At 43.0% G+C, this 16,305-nt stretch overlaps 1 protein-coding gene across 2 annotated transcripts in view; it reads left to right on the top strand.

Moving 5' to 3' along the window:
- The first annotated feature begins 591 nt into the window (after positions 1-591).
- LOC125014029 (kinase suppressor of Ras 1-like) overlaps positions 592-16,305 on the top strand; it is a 35,712-nt gene continuing 19,998 nt past the window's right edge. Inside the window, exon 1 of one of the 2 annotated variants that reach the window (XM_047595035.1) lies at positions 592-884. The gene's annotated coding sequence lies outside the window, so the exon portion shown is untranslated. Of the gene's footprint in view, positions 885-11,294; positions 11,580-16,305 lie in introns of those variants that run through there. The other variant, XM_047595037.1, reaches the window with a different exon arrangement.

The raw sequence follows: 16,305 nt of genomic DNA on the forward strand, positions 1-16,305 counted from the left end.
TGACCACCTTCGTAATATTGTGTAGGTCTCCCTCGTGCCTCCAGAACGTTTCTGACCCATCTGGGGATGGACATAGGCTTTCTCTTCTCTCCAGACCCGTTGTAACAGCTTTTGCAACACCGATGAACTATTAATATACACACACGCACACACACGTCTGATTCTCCACTGACGTCAGCAGGTGGCAGTGTTTTCTAATTTGTTCCAAAAAAACATGCAATCTCTGTTCTTCACGCGCTTTTTTGTTTGTTTTAAATAAAACCGTTTGAAACTTTTTATTCCCAGACAGTCAAATGGACATGCAAAAGTCTCGACCCACATTAAAAAGAAATATGGAAATAGTAATTTGTCTTGAAACTTATTAGAGCATTAAGCCACACTGCTCCACTGACCCTCTGACACTTAAAACAATTAAACTAAATGTTAACTTATAAAACCACCCACCTTTTGATACCATTCTCGACTTATTTGTTTGTCTCTACCTGTTGTTGTGTTTGCAAAGAAAGGGTTTGTAGTATTTTCCAGTGTTTAAAGTGTTTAAAAGCATCGGACAGTTTTATTTCAGTCCGGCCCCGTTGGAGACAACTTCTTGCTCCTTCGTTGACATACAAACACGGAAACGTGCTTCAAAGGACGCACTGTATAGAGGAAGCAGTATCGGCGGTGTGCTACACGTCTTGGGGGTCTGTGTTTGAGAAACGATGTGGAGGCATGGGAAAAGCGGCGGCCAGGGGACATAGGTCGGAGGGAACCAGGAGGAACCGAGGAGGATCTGCACCGTCACCCAGAACTTGGCGGACTCTTCAGTCTCCAGTCTGCAGACTCTCGGGACCAGATACGTCGTTTTCAGTCACCTCACCCAGCTGGAGAGCCGCTCCTTCGAGGTACAGGTGCCGATCAGGGGCGATTCTAGGAGGGGGCTTGTAAGGGTGCTAAACCCCCAGAACACTATCATACAACCACTACAGTATTAACTGATTACTGTATTTGTAATGAGTAACTGTTTTTCTTCTTTTTTAACATGGTGTAAGACATCTCGAGACTCTGCTTGGTTGTCAGCATGTAGCTCTGTCTCTCCCATTAAACAAACAGCATAACCAGAAAAGTAATTTCACATGCTGGAAAGTGCAATTACCTTATTTATTTTTAGTTATTTTTTTCTTGGCTACATTCTGTTCCCACTTAACTTCATTGTCTGTCCATTTTCTCACCTGTTGTTTCTGCTCTGGTAAATCTCTTTATCTTGTCCTTTTGCATCCTTTCCCACTCACACTTTGCACCGACAATCACACAGTAGCATATTCTATTTAAATGATTGTTGATGGCAAACAAATTTTTATAGTTATATATATATAGTTATAGTATTTGAGACACAAGCTCGTGGTAGGTTAGAGAACAGAAGCTGCAGTGCATGGTATTATTTTGAGTCAGTGTTCACTCTTCTCACTCTCCAGTTGAATATTGCGCTGCTGCTGGTCCTTGACACATGAGAGCTGAATTACTCACACATGAATCTCAGTTTTGGTGCAAATATGCAAAAATTACACTTCTAATAACAGCTCTAATGTCAGCTCATGTGGATTGATACCAACAAGCTTTCTAATCTGATCTCCTACTGCCCTTATTAGAAAAAAACGTTACAAAGGAAAGACATGAAACAGGTTGTTAGACGTATTCTCTGTTCAAATTCTGTGGGCTGAGCAAAGATTTTTCTATTCTATTGGGCATTCACACGTATTTTTCCATGGTCACATGTTACATTAGAAGGCATGCAGGGCTTAACATTATTTTTTTTCTTCACCAGCCACCATGGCTAGTTGTTTTCCAAAGTTACTAGCCACTCAGCCTTTTCGCTAGCCACAATTTTGTTGTTGGGAAATTATGGTCCTCATTGCAGCATGGGTTGGACTCCTGCCTTTCTTCAGTTGTCCCTATCTAATACAGATGCAAAAGCCCCAAAAATATCTTAAAAAAAGATTAACAAACTTTTTTAAAATAAAGCCCACTTAGAGCACAGCTTTTCTTTTCTTTTCTTTTCTTTTCTTTTCTTTTCTTTTCTTTTCTTTTCTTTTCTTTTCTTTTCTTCTTCTTTGCTGGGGACTTGTTATTCTTCAGCCATGTATCCAGTGTTTTGTCCTCTCCAAATAAATGAAATGTTATATTTGGAAAGTAATTATTGAGTGTGTTAAAGTTGGGTGTTGTAGTGTTTATCTCATTGCCAGGGGCAGCAGAGGTCCCTCGAGAAATAATCACTGTCATTTCCTGTCGCATATCCATTCACCAATCATAATCAAGTATTTCATTAAACAGCCTTTTTTTTCTTCATCTCCCCATCCTGCGTTCCATCTTCAGCTCCCTCCCCCCAAGTTTTCTGACAACACTTGACAACCGTGTTCGTGGTTGTGAAGAGAACGCCTGGCTACAGCGACGTCGGTCACAAATGGACCAATGAGCAAACACTGTGCGCACACAGTGCTCATGGGAGTTGTTAGTGTCGTAGTCTCACTTTGCATTTCGTTTATTATTTCAGATGCCGTATGAGAAAAGTGGAGTGGCTGCATTACATGCCACTGCTGAAATTCACCCACATTTGGCAGGTTGGCAGGTGTTAATGTCAAGCCCTGCTTGCATGATTGGGCCCGAAACGTTGCGTGAGTTGTTTGTTCATGTGTTTGGGCGTAATCATCTTTTTCTGTTCAGGCTCAGGTGTGTCTTTGTCTGCTGTTAAATTTCCGTTGGCTTCAATTTTCCACAGCTTACAGCTGGAACCATAGTGCTTGTGTCAGATATGAAGTATTTTTTTTTTATTGATGCTGTCAGGCATGCAAATGCATTTCTTATCTGATCCTCTGATTTGGCGTTCATGGAAATTAGATTATATCTCCCGTTTAACCAGTTGTAATGCTATCTGGAACACCTGTGCCTTTTGAAATATCGTGGTTTTTGCAGCCTTTTAAATCCCATGGTGTGGCGCATGGAAGCCAAGTGAGACAAAAACCCTGATCTTCATGCTTTTTAGGAGATGGGGCGCAGAATAGAACATGTTGTAACTCGTGCATCTCTATTTCATGTAACTTCAGTGGCCATTAGCCAGCAGTATAACCACTGAAGTTTAGTGCTACCAGCAACCATTCATTTTATCTTAAGTTGTTGCTGTAGAGGCAGTTTTGTAAAATAGTTTTTTACTAAATCCTCCATATCTTCACCCTTCATCTGCACCTGCCAATTTTGCTAACAAAACCTTTTAATCTCACGTCAGTGGCTTGATGATGACGATACTATGTTTTGATTGGTTGAGGCCAAAGAGTGTCTGGCTTCCCTTGACACAGTCCTGGCCAATCACAGGTGAGCAGTGTCATGACAGCAGTCTCACCTGAGTGGTTCGTCATTATTCTGAATTGAATTTCCACCAACATTTATGCAAAAGCTTGGTCACCCCTGGTCAGTATTGTTGTTACTGTAAATAGTAAGCAAGTTAAAGATGACCTGATATCCAAAAAGCATGAAGTTAAAGATGACACAATTCTTAATATTTAAAGCAAGATTAGTTTTTATTCAGATCTTTCATGCTTCCAGTTGTTTGACAAAATAGGAAAACACACAAAGGAACATCCTGCAGGTTAGTGTCATACGTATATGTCTTCTTGGTCATGCTCTTCTGCAGTCCTTCAAACCTTTTTTACCCTCTAAAACTTAAATATCCGCCCATGCCCGGTGGATGGTGGAACTACTAAGTGAAGCCAAAGCAAGTAGAGCTCCCCCTGGTGTCTGGCTGCAGTACAGGTCATAAGCTTCACCTCCTCCATGTTAGTGGATGGGACTTGGTACAAAATAAAACACCAAAGTACATGTCAAATATTTTTTTTTCCAAGGATATTTTTATCATCCATCATTATCATTTTAGGTAGTTAATGCAACACTTCTGCCAGTACTTTTTGGTTCGGCTGCAGGGCGGTCACCCGGGAGCCACCCTTCGCAGATAAATTCGCTCCTGTAATACTGGAACATCTCTAGGTGGTGACTTCCAAGATCACAAGCTGTTTCCTTTCCCCTCTTGAGGCTTTGGACCATGGCTTGTAAGATGTTCGCCATCCAAACCCTGCTGTGCCATGTTGCACCAACCCTGACCTCCTGGTGCTTCAGCCGGGTTATGGCCTGGTTTACTGCCTGTGACACACCCCATCTTCTTCCTGTTCAAACTTGAACTTTGGCACTCTGTACCACGGGGTCAGGTGAATCTTTAAGGTCGGACAGCAATCTCACCTTTTCCAGTTGTAGCCCAAGCTGATGGTTTTCAGCGGAAGTCTCAAGGTGTTCCTCCCAAATAGAGATGAACTTGACAGGCATCAGGGAAGGCCTAGTCACTTCTGGATTAAATTGTTTGCCTTAGCATCCATCTTTGGGACTGTTGAAGAGGGGATGTCACGTAGCGTTAAGGGCCACATGAGGTGATGGAACAGAGTGAACTGGTTGCACCAGATCTTGACCTTATCAGGTAGCAGGTAGTAGACTTTGGTTACTCTTCTTTAGTCTGGCAGTGAGCTGTGTGGTCACAGAGACAGCCATGCTTTTATCTGACAGGTCAGCTGTGTATAGCCTTCCCAGGCTTTTCATCAGCTGTTATACCAGGTATGGAATCTCTTCGCCATCCACTGCAGAGATGTCGCCTCTCCTGACTCCTTTGCGGATTGAGACACTGCAAGACTTGGATGGTTTTATCTTCATCCTGGCCCATGTCACTAGTTCCTCGAATCTCTTTAGGAGCCTGGTAGTCCATGCTGCTGCCTGAATGAGTATGGTGACATCATCCATATACCTTCGGATGTCTGGAAGTCACTGTCCTGCAGGGGATCTGACTCCTTTGACCATTTGTCTTCCTCCTACTAAAATGACCCCGAAGGCTGCTGTGAAGAGAATTGGGGAGATGGAACAACCCATTGCAGTTCCCTTCCGCTGTTACCAGAATCTAGTCGCTGTTGGTGTGGTTATTGAAGGTGGTTATAAGGTTCTGGGTGCGTGGTGGGATGTGGAAGAAGTTCAGTGCGTACCAAATGAGCTGGTGTGGAACAGATCCATAGGCATTAGCCAGATCCAGCCAAATCCAGCCAAACTTCAAGTGTCATTTTTCAGATAAGTCTTGTTTTAGTTATAGAAACAAGATGTGGCATCATGATGACTACCAGTTGCCATGCCAACTGCTCCATGAAGAGGTCCTGTGGGGCTGCGAGAGTTGTGAAATAAATAAATAAATGAATAAATAAAATTACTACAGCGTATAATGCAACATTTCTTTGTAAGTGGTGGAGGTAGAGCAGAGTGCAGTATTATCTGAACGTAAATGCGAGTGAATCTGGTGGAAGTGTGGCCAGATCATTGATATCGTGGCTTCGTGTGGCACCTATCTTGGACCGTACTGTGCAGACTCTGGCTCTAAACTTGCCATATCCCCAGGGAAAATGGTGTCAGATTGACCAATGCAAGTAGGTGGGGATGCATTGTCCATATTTATATACAGTCTATGGTCAGGACCGTGGCAGAACCTTCAGCTTGCTTTTCTTGAGGTAGTTAATTATCAAGTTGAGTTCACATGATTATATTTTGGTGGATACAGCCCTCTATTTTGCAGCCCTTTCTCTATACATTATGTTGTCACTATGATGTTGTTCATTGCAAACAAAAAGTACCATTTTAACTTTGTTGTGTGTAGATTTAAGATTTGAGCACTCAGAGATTGCACCACTTGTCATTTCCTATTGATTAAGAAGCTGTAGCTCTAACCGACTAATTAAAATCTCAAACCTTGATAAAAGTTATCTGAGCGCGCAAACCTCTTTGCATGCATGGTGCGCCTTTTTACACTTGAAAACGGTATGAAAGGAATTCTTGGTTGGTGGCCAGTCGATTTGCAAGTTGTAAAAAGTTAAATTTATTTATGCAAATGCAGGCCTCTACAATTGAGCAGTAAGTTTTGTTGCCATGTGACATCTGTCAAACGGAGCTGTTTTCCACTGTGACTAATTTTCTATATGTGTTTGTGTGGGGGCTTGTGGGTGTCTGTGTGTAACACAAATGAAGAATGGCTTGTACTGCACACTGTCTTATGGGGATCTGGAGTAAGACTAAGCCCTTTCTGTGTGCGTGTTTGTGCCGAGACGCTAAATTTAGTTGTGGTTCCCTCCCACGCATTCTGAACATGTCCTGTTTCGCAAGAAAATTAAATGACGTGGAGGGACACGGGGGGGAGGAGAAGAAGAGTATGTTGCTCACATAGGGTGGTGCGGTATAATTGCAGATAGACTGGTTAAATCAGCTTTATGTGAGCTAAGCATGTCGACATACAAGGAAGTTATTAGCTGTTTTTAACCCATGCATTAATACCTTCAAAGAGAAGTGAGTGCACTTGGAGTGGTGGGCAGGTACACCAGCGCTGCAGTTTAGGGGTAAGGTGCTTTATTCGAAGTGCCTACAATCACTTCAGCACTGAATGTAGAGGGGATTTGAACCATAGCCTCAGTGTATAGGGCACCCTCCCCCCTCTACCAGACCACCTCAAATGACCAGGCCATTTCCAGGATTCGGACCCAGGATCCCTCACACGAGTAAGAGCCACACCGAATCAAACTTAAACTGCTCCCACTTTACTTCAACTGTACTTTTGTTGATGTCTTTTACTTCCTGTCTTGCAAACGTTAATGCCTTGCATGTGTCATCTGCACTGATTATTGAACCCCGTACAACGTAAGGGTTGAATGTTCCAGGCTGCATTTTGCACAAAAGGTTTTACAGGACCTATTTTTGGAAAAACTGACGATCACGTCTCCTTTGAGTAATAGTAAACATGACATTTCCAGATACAATGTGCGAGAATGTGCTATCTTTTTATCTCCCCGAAGGAAGTAAAAATCAAGATTTTAAGATGTCAGATAAAAGTTATGGTCACAGCATCAGAGTTTGATTGTCGTGTTAAAATCCAAAAGGATCTACAGACAAGGTGCAGGTGTGATGTAAAATATGAACAAATCTTCATGAAAATGTTTTCATGAACACGTCAGTGTTTTACATCCGACTGAAACTGTACCCTTCATTTCAGCTAAAGCTACAATACAATTTCCTTTGTAGAATCAGTGTTTTTCCATCAAGTTTTCAACTTCGAACCGTTTTGAACTGTTCTAATCACTAAAGTCAGTATTAAACGAGTAAAATAAGAATGAAACAAAATTATTTATTGTGGCGGCACGGTGGTGGAACAGGAATGTTCGGGGTTCTGACCTTTCGGCCAGCCTAGCATGTCACTGTAGGACTCTTTGGGTGAAGCACTGACGTAAAAGAGACTGAATCTGCCTGTGATTTCATCAGTAAGTACAATCTGTGTTTGTAATAATTCTAGTGTTATAATTAAACATTTTGAGTCTTGCAGCTTTAGCGGAGTCATATTTGTGCTATTGGCATTGCTGTATATATGGAGATATATCCACTGTAGTTATGACATAAGGCAGATGCACGGATCCACAATGCAGTGCTCGTGCATACTGCACCTTCGTACCTTTCTCATTCTCGACTTTGCAGCTTTGTGCTGCTCTCTGCACTCATTGGCCTCCTTTCTATGTCTCTACACCCGAAAGAATCCATACTCATCATGTTTCGCGTTGTAATGCTGGGTCATGGATGACTGCGTCAGGAGGTGTTGAAGGATAAGTCAAAATCATCAGTCATTTCTGCAAACGTGGACTTTATTGGAAATTATTGGAAAGGAAGAACAAATTATTATGGTGGAACAAATCAGTCTCAGCAGAAGAAGACAGTTTATGTAAAGTGTTGATTAGAATCTGGAAAGCCCCATGTGGTTTCCCAACTGACTGCCTTTGTTGTCTCTCATCTCATTTCGCTCCCCTCTGTCACCTCTGTTTCTTTTTTCCTTCTCTTTGCGACATTCGTATGCCGCTTTAGTTTTTTCTCGTCCTTGCAGATTCATTTTTGCTTTCAGTGTCACGCCGCAGTGCAGAGAAGCGCAAAATCGTGTAGATGATTAGCCTGGACAGGTTAGTTTTAGTTCTATATTTTGTTCTTTGCCAACAGGATGGTTTTCCTCATTTACGGATGGACTGGCACAAAATGACGGGGCACTATTTATCGCTACCAGTTCCAAGTCAAAAATTCTAAATTTCTTATATTTTTTATTGACCAGATACCCGCAAAGGTAACGATAACCGTGTCAGCCTCAGTTTTACTTAGTGTCCACTGCTAATAAGCAAGGGCTGGCACGAATAACACACAAAACAAAGAAAGAGGATATAACAAACATTACTTCTAACCATCAGCAGGTTGCCGTGGTGAGCATTAACATGCTGCAGTTAGCGTTCAGCCCTGCCTCATCAGAGTACAGCACTTCAAGTGTGCACGAAGCTACAGCAGCACACTTAAAAGGACCTTAATCTGTGAAATTTAACCCAAGCTCAGTGTTACTTCACACTTGATTTAACAGTTAGCTACATGGTTAAACAGCAGACATTTGATGTGGACCACCAGTCAGGGGAATTTCCTCCAACTGAACAGTGTCATTTCTCACTACTGCTTTACATACATACACTCCTTGACATTTATGGTTGGTATCACCCAAAGGTCAACATATGTATAGATTGTTTTTCTTTTAAATCAACCTACACCAACCTTGTACTTTTTTTTTGTACAAAACCAACCCATGTACAACAATACAAATGAGTTTCTTATAGTTTATAGTTTCTTTAGTTAGTAACAAAAGAAACATGAGATCTGAGGAAGTGCAGGCAAGAAGGTAGTAACCTAGTGTAGCCCACTTCTGTTTTCACAGATATTTCAGAAACCGTTTTAAGCAGTTGTGTAGTCTACATGTTGAACCAAGACATGGCTGACAAATAGAGAAATCATCCCATGTAGAAAATTAATGAAGATAATGATATTTGTTGCAGAAACAAAATGGTTGACATGATTTCCAAAAAGTGGATTTAGGTCATTGAATGAACACATATAATAATAAACAATAAAACAATAAAACTGTATAAAAATACATAGTAAAACAATAAAACAAAAACCAAGCAATAACACAACAACAATAATAAAAGACAACAATAAGACAATAAGCAACAGTGAGCAACAATAGAGAAATGCAATAAAACGGAAGGGTGGGCCAGGTGTGTTTTGAGATGTGATTTGAAGGTTAACATATCCACAGCACAGTTTACTTGACACAGAAGGTTGTTCAAGCTTCCTCGAGAGCATTTCACAGTCCGGTGCACATTCAGTCTCTCCTATTGCCTTCTGTCCATGATGTTGATATCAGACTGTGTGGGTTCAGAGCATCTGTTGAGGGACTCCTGCTTCTCCTTGCGCTGAATATATCCCCACATCTTTATGACGCTCCCTGTAAGTTTGGGGCATCTTCCTGTTCCAGACGCCTCCCCGATAGCAGTTAGTGAAGAACAAGACTCTCTCACCTACGGTGTCTTTGCACAGTGTTGTATGTTTAAAGACAACATACCGTAATGTGTAGTTCTAGACTATGGCATTGATGATATGTCACCGATCCTTGAAAAGAGCGGGATCCCTGAAGTTGCGCCAACCTTTCCCTACCCGGCCAGTGTGCACACATCCTGATATTGAGACTTCCTCTGCAATTTGTTTTGGAAACTGCAGCTTGGAAATATGAAAATGCTTGCTTTAATCTGCAAGTAGGGTCACCACTGGCAGGACAGAGTGGTGTCGTGGCTTCCCCTACAGGTGAAGCTGACAAAGTACATGTGAGCACAGCTGCGACTGAATGAGAGAGTATTGGGAAGGGGGAGACTTGGAAGCCTGGAGCTCTTTCTCCGAACAGTTGACTTCACTCCACAGTTCTAGCAGGTGTAGTTGTGCAGAACTTCCAGACAGTCTACTGGCAACGTTATGCCTGGCAAATGTGTACTATTTATTTGGGAGTCCAGTTAATAATTGAATTAGGGGCCAGTGAAGTGTGAAGGGTAGAGCTCCTGGCTAAATAGCTTGTTTTAAATTTTATTTTGTGTTAGTGCTGCCCTCATGGCATCATTCGCTCTTAATGTGTGCGAATGCATGCGTGCACATGTCAGGTGCGTGCTGGAATGCGTCTAGCTCCGTTCAACCTCCGTGTTTCTGAGGTCTGAGTTTTCGGCCTCCTCTTCACCTGCTCGTGTTCACGTGGTCCACGTGGGATGACAACACCACCTTAGCAAAGAGTCTGCTGTGTGTTTCCAAGAAAAAAGTGTTAAATAAAGCAACTGGACTTGCTGAGTTTTTAGAAGATTGTTACCACTCGCCGGGCAGCTTCTTCACTTCTAAAGAACTGGTGGGAAGTATGAGGCTGAAATAGGAAACTGTGTGGGTAAAACTCGTCAAAAACTTGCTTGACCAGAAACTGTGTGTGGTTTCTGGTCAGGCGAGTGGCTCAGGTTCTCCAGCCACTTTGCACGTATCAGTCTGGCCCGAACGCAAGTTGCCACGGCGCCTTTTTTGCCAGCCGGCTGCATCGCTGCGGCGCGTAGTTGCATTTCTGGAGAAACGGCGCTAGGGTCTGTGCTGTTGCCGTAGCTACGGCTTCAAATTGATGCAGAAGTCTAAACCGCCTGTAAACCGGCAACCAACTTATCCATTGTCGAGGATCCAGACTGGGAAGAGTTGAGGAATGCAGTCTTGCAGAGGAAACCGGTCGGACCTTTGTTCTCCCAGCAGAGTGAGCGGCTTGCTTTGTTGGCTGCTGTAAGGCCTTGGATGTTAGAACGACTGCGGCTGTAAGAGCTGGCACTTAAAGGGATTGTTCGGTTTCTTTGAAGTGGGGTTGTGTGAGGTATTAAAGTCAGTTTGTTACCTACATCACATGGTGCTGGACACGCCCTCAGTGTGGAGAGGAGCTCTGGGAGGGAAACCGAGCAATAAATTCCTCTGGACAGGGCCAAGACATACTTTATCTTCCTTCACACACTTAATTCCAGTCATCATCTGTTCACGTGTCATTGTTTTGCTTCCGGGCAGCCTCCTCTTATATTGCCCTCTTCAAAGCAATACGCTACACTGGCAAAAACAACAGTGTTATCTCTCAGGTTGTGTGGAACCAAGCTTTGCCTCTAAGTCCTGTAGTGTTTTGACGAGCACCGGCCGCATAGCTCTGTGTCATGAGCACTCACCCAAACTACAATGTGTTGAGTCAGCTTCTCTGCTAGCCTCTGTCCCTCCCCAGTGAGCTATTTATACACACCCAAACCAGCCACAGGCACATAACAACACACATACACAAGGGCATACACTTATTGTCTGCTCCCCGCACAAACACATGACACACAAGTACACAAAGCTCGGCGTCCTTTAAAGCGCCTTATAAACAGTGGCACTCGCAAACAGTGGAGGTCGTGTCCAGGCTGAGCCTCGGGGCTGCTGAGTTGTTTTTTTTTTCTTGTGTGTGTGTGTGTGTCTTACGGGAGCAGTTGGGACACGCTGAGGAGCAGATATCAGGAGACGCTCAGGCTGGCTGTCAGCCCGCATGTGAGCAGCTGGACTTTCACCAAACCTTCCGGGATCACATGTAGGACTCTGAGGTAGGACGAGAGCTCGACATTAAATGCAGGAGGGTGCACTCGCCTCTGGAAGTACTCTTCTGCTCTTTGTAGCCAGAATGAAGCGCGCGGTTACAGCTCCTGTTGACAGGTCGCTGCTCTCCTCAGGTGTCACCTTGCAAACGCCGCTTGGCTTCTTCCATTTTATTTCGCCATGTGTCCTCTGTAGTGGATCTGCTCTTCTTGGGTTTGCTCGTTCCGCTACTGGTTCTGTCTGATCTAGGCATTATTTTGCCCTAAATAAGACATTTGCTTTAGGTGTAAAAGTCGTCCGAGTGAACTCCAAAGCCTGCAGTGTACAATTACATATGTCAAATAACGTTATTGTTAGTAAACTGCAGGTAAAACTGTGTTTCACAATAAAAAGCACCAAGGCTGAACTCTATACTGTAAAATTTAATAATGGCTCCTTGTGAAATTAAGTCCAGTCGGCTTCTTTTTTGTACGGAAATGCATTGCATTCACCTGAGAAAAAAATTAAGCCTGGTTTTAATTTTGTTTTTACAAGACGAATTTCAGTTAAGGTTTGTTGTTTTAGAACAGGAAGACTTTATTGAAGTAGTTAATTCTAATGTATCAAAAATAACATAACATTATAATGTGTGATATGTTGAATCAGAGCATGAAAATAAAGATGGCTCCTGTGTAGTTGTCAGAGTCTAAATGGAACAGGATAAACTTCCTGGCATAAAATACTCGAGTTAATTGTATTTTTACGCTTCAAATCAGTACCCTACCCACATGTATCCTGTGACCTAGAGACAGAGCGCTGAATCTGTGTGAATAGCTGTGTGTTGATGTATGTGTGTGAGCGGCCCTGGTGGTGGAGGGACCTGGTGCGTCCTGGCTAGCAACAGCGGTTATTCTCTGAACTGTTGCTTTATTTACGCGCTGAGTCACTCTGCTGAGAAGTTTCCAAAGTTTCCGAAGTTTGCCCACTGAACGGAATAAGGTTGAAGCCGGTGAGGTCAACGCTGATGTCAGTGTGTGTTGACCGTGTCGGCAAAAGAGGAATTTGTCATCGTCTTAAGATGTGGGCAGCTAAGTATCAGTGTTTACAAATCAGGCTGCTGTGACTCAGGTGGTATAGTGAGTTGTAACATTGGGGTTAGTGGGTCAGTCCCTGGGCTGTTCACGTGTTGTTGCAAGACACTGAACCCAGACGTTCCTTCTGATGTGTGTGTGTGTGAAGTCCACCTTCCTAATACTGTGTAGGTCTTCCTTGTGCCTTCAAAACAGTTGTGAGTCATCAGAGAATGGACATGGGCCCTCTGAGTGTGTCCTGTTGGTCTGGAAACACAATGTTGTTAGTGGGGGCCTGTTGGTCCTATGGGTGGAGGGGAGTGGCCTCTGTGGATCATCACACAGATACGTGAAACTTGACCTAAAGAGTGTGTGTGTCTGGCTGCATCTTGCTGGTTTCTTTGCTATGGGGTGGGGGTGCCTGGTCTGGTCTGGTCTGGGTTAGGTGGGTGGAACATGTCTAAGTAACATCCACATGAATGCCAGGTCCACAGGATGGCCTATAACAGAAATGAACCAAACCTTTTGCATTTTGAATCTACGTTCTTGACATGATGCAAGAGACACATCAAAACACTGGGAGTGGGTGTGTCCGAGCAATATGTTCATTACCTCACGAGTTAAGAGTCACCTTGTGAAGAGTCAGGGATAAACAGAGCTGGTGAACTGCAGCTTCGATTTAATGATAATTTATTGGACAATACAAGAAATAATTTTGCAGTTTTTTACAGTTTAGACTTCTTGAACTGAACTTGAACTGAAGTAGCAGGCTCTGACCTCTACTTCTTTAACCAGTTTCAACTCACCCAATCTCTGACGCAAAACACCCCGAAGCGAATTATGTGGAAATCAGCTGCAGTGCTACCGAAGAGGAGGAGCAGTGATTATAGAAGTCCCAAACATTTTACTGGCATCAGGCCACTGTGGTTTACGCATATTAAACTCGTTCCGAGACGTGAAAGCACTGGCAGATAAGTGATAAATGAAAGCAATAAAGGGGTAGTTAATGACAACATGCCAGACTGTTAAGAGTATTATTGCATTCATAACTTTTCATAGTTAAGTTATTTGGTAATTAATTAATTTGCAGAAAACAAAACATTTATTTATACATGTGAGATGTGGGTCTTATACCAAATGACCATTTCCCTTTATATGGATAGATGGATAGATACTTTATTTATCCCGGGGGATAATGCAGAGCTGAACACAGCACTGAAGCAGAAAATCTCCAGATATAGACTGCCTCAGGGAATTCAAGACATCCCACAGAAAACCTGTGTAAGCCAGATATGACCGTGAGGAATGTGTGAGAACTGGCTGCTGGTGACAAGTAATGTAGATAGAGTATATAGAGTTACAGTATTATTATTATTATTTTTTTTATGCATACCGATTCCAGATTCGAATTTCTTGTGACAATGCTACAGCAGTACCTCTCTACTTCTTGACGTAACAATTAAACTGTAAGCACACGATAGGATGTTGACTTTCACACGACACTGTCCCGGCTTGACATTCTATGCACTCTTCACAACCGGTTCCTTTCTCGTAACGTGATTTAATCTTGTTTACACTGAATAAACCTGCTCCCAAGTAAATTTGCCCTCGCGGATGTGTCGGCATGACAACCAATCTCCAACGACAAACTGGCAGCGCTGGGAGGATGCCAGCGCTTCGAACCATTAAACCACAAACAAAGAACGCGTGGGACCACGAGCATCTCCGACAACAAAATAGTTAGGTAGACAAGAGCATTCTCTGTGTGGTGTCAAGTCAATTTTAACTGAATGCATTTTTGGGGGTTTTTGCCATTGCTGTGCTCTGAAGAAGATTTTACTTTTTCCTGCTTCTGTCCTGTCTTTTTATGATGCTATGCCTCTCCCTACCTTCCCTCCAAACACACATAAATGCACATTCGTAACTATAGACCCACTCAGGACGAATGATTCTACTTTCTTTGGAAATGTGTTGCAAAATTTATACATTGGCCCTAGATCTGGGGAAAAAAAACATTTAATTATGCAAAGGACAAATGTTTCTGTCTACCGTGTTTTACATGAAATGTTAAACTTGTGTGAATATTTTTTAATTAAACATGAGGGTAAAGATGAAACTTTTCTTGCTCGATGTTACTACATTGCACTGTAGGCTGGTAGTTGTGGTTCCAGTTTAGCTCTTGCCAATGCCACATGCCATTCATCCATTAGATAACTTTATTTGGAAGTTAATAATATATTTTTGACAATGAAATGATGAACTGATTTTCTCCAGATTTGCTTGGACCAATTTGCTCTGTAGTAGAGGAATGAAACAGCACCTTCTCAAGCTCTCTTGCGAACATTTCATGTACAGTTGGACAGGCGACTTCACAAAATATGTGGGCGTGCAAACCTGGAGAATAGAGTTTTCACCATATGGACCAACTCCAGGTTACCGCTGTAAAAATGTTCAGCACATCTTCAGTTATATGTATCTCAGCTGCACCTGTAAGAGCTTTCCATCGGGCCCCTTTCCTGTGAAATACAATTACCGAAATTGCAGTTGCTGTTTTTTGGCAGGGTTTTATGTACTGCAATGGTCTTGTGCATCAAGTTCTTCAACATTTCTCCCACGTGGCTGCGTGTCTCCGTTTTGCTGCCTTTTGGTTGCAAGAGCTACTGAAACAAACTTTGCAACGAACTGTGGTTTGTGTGAGACTTGACGCCACGAAACCAGGCAAATTCCAAAGTACTGAGGCGACCGAGCCCTCACGAAACAATCTCCACTTGCTGCCATGATGTGTGCCTTCGTGGGGCGGGCGAAGAGAGCGAAGGCAGTGGAGGAACTGTGTTAAACCACACATCCGAATGAATTGATAAAAAAGATCACAGCGCAAGCACTGCATATTGTTTTTATTTTTTACATACATTTCTTCCAAGTAAGGCCCTTTATCTCTTAAATCAAAGCACTAAACATCATCACCCAGCACCCCCGCTGTTCTCTCACTTTTCCGTTCTTCCCCTCTCCCTCTTTCACCGTCTACTTGACACCTCTCCCATGGTTTGTCGACCACAAAGTTGCAGAAGTGTAACTCTGCAAAAAAAACAGAGGAGCGTCTGATTTCCTCCTGCCTGCATGATCAGAAAATAACACAGAAAAGACTGCATTCCTTGTGAGAACCGCTACTCTCCCCCAGCTGGCTTAGAACAACATACTCAATCCCCGGCTAATGCAACAACACACACCAATGAACAATTTCTCCTGTCGCAGACTGTTACTGTGGCTACCTATTGTCAGTGTTACATGTACTGATTAGGTTTATCTTTCAAGTATTGTTATGGTGCCTTTTCATGGTGGAGTTAGTTGCTAAGTGGTTTCACCATACCCCTTCATCGATGACTGAGTTATGTTTCACACTGACTCAAGGTCTCAAAGTGAGCTAACTATCCTCTTTTCTAACCAGGCACGATCCCAGAGAGGTGGGGTACATGACTAACACAAAGAGGCAAATGTACATACCTACAGTCATCTTAGAATCACCAGTTAACCTAACCTCTTTGGGAAAACCCAGGGAGGACATGCAAACTCTGGGCAGAGAGAACCCAATGGGTCCAAACCCAGAATTTCGTGCTATGAGGCATATGTGGTAACCACAACAGCACCGTGCTACCACGTTCAAACCTTGTACTTCAGACCAAATATG

This window comes from Mugil cephalus, chromosome 9 (assembly GCF_022458985.1).
Source record: "Mugil cephalus isolate CIBA_MC_2020 chromosome 9, CIBA_Mcephalus_1.1, whole genome shotgun sequence".
NCBI classification, from domain to species: domain Eukaryota; kingdom Metazoa; phylum Chordata; class Actinopteri; order Mugiliformes; family Mugilidae; genus Mugil; species Mugil cephalus.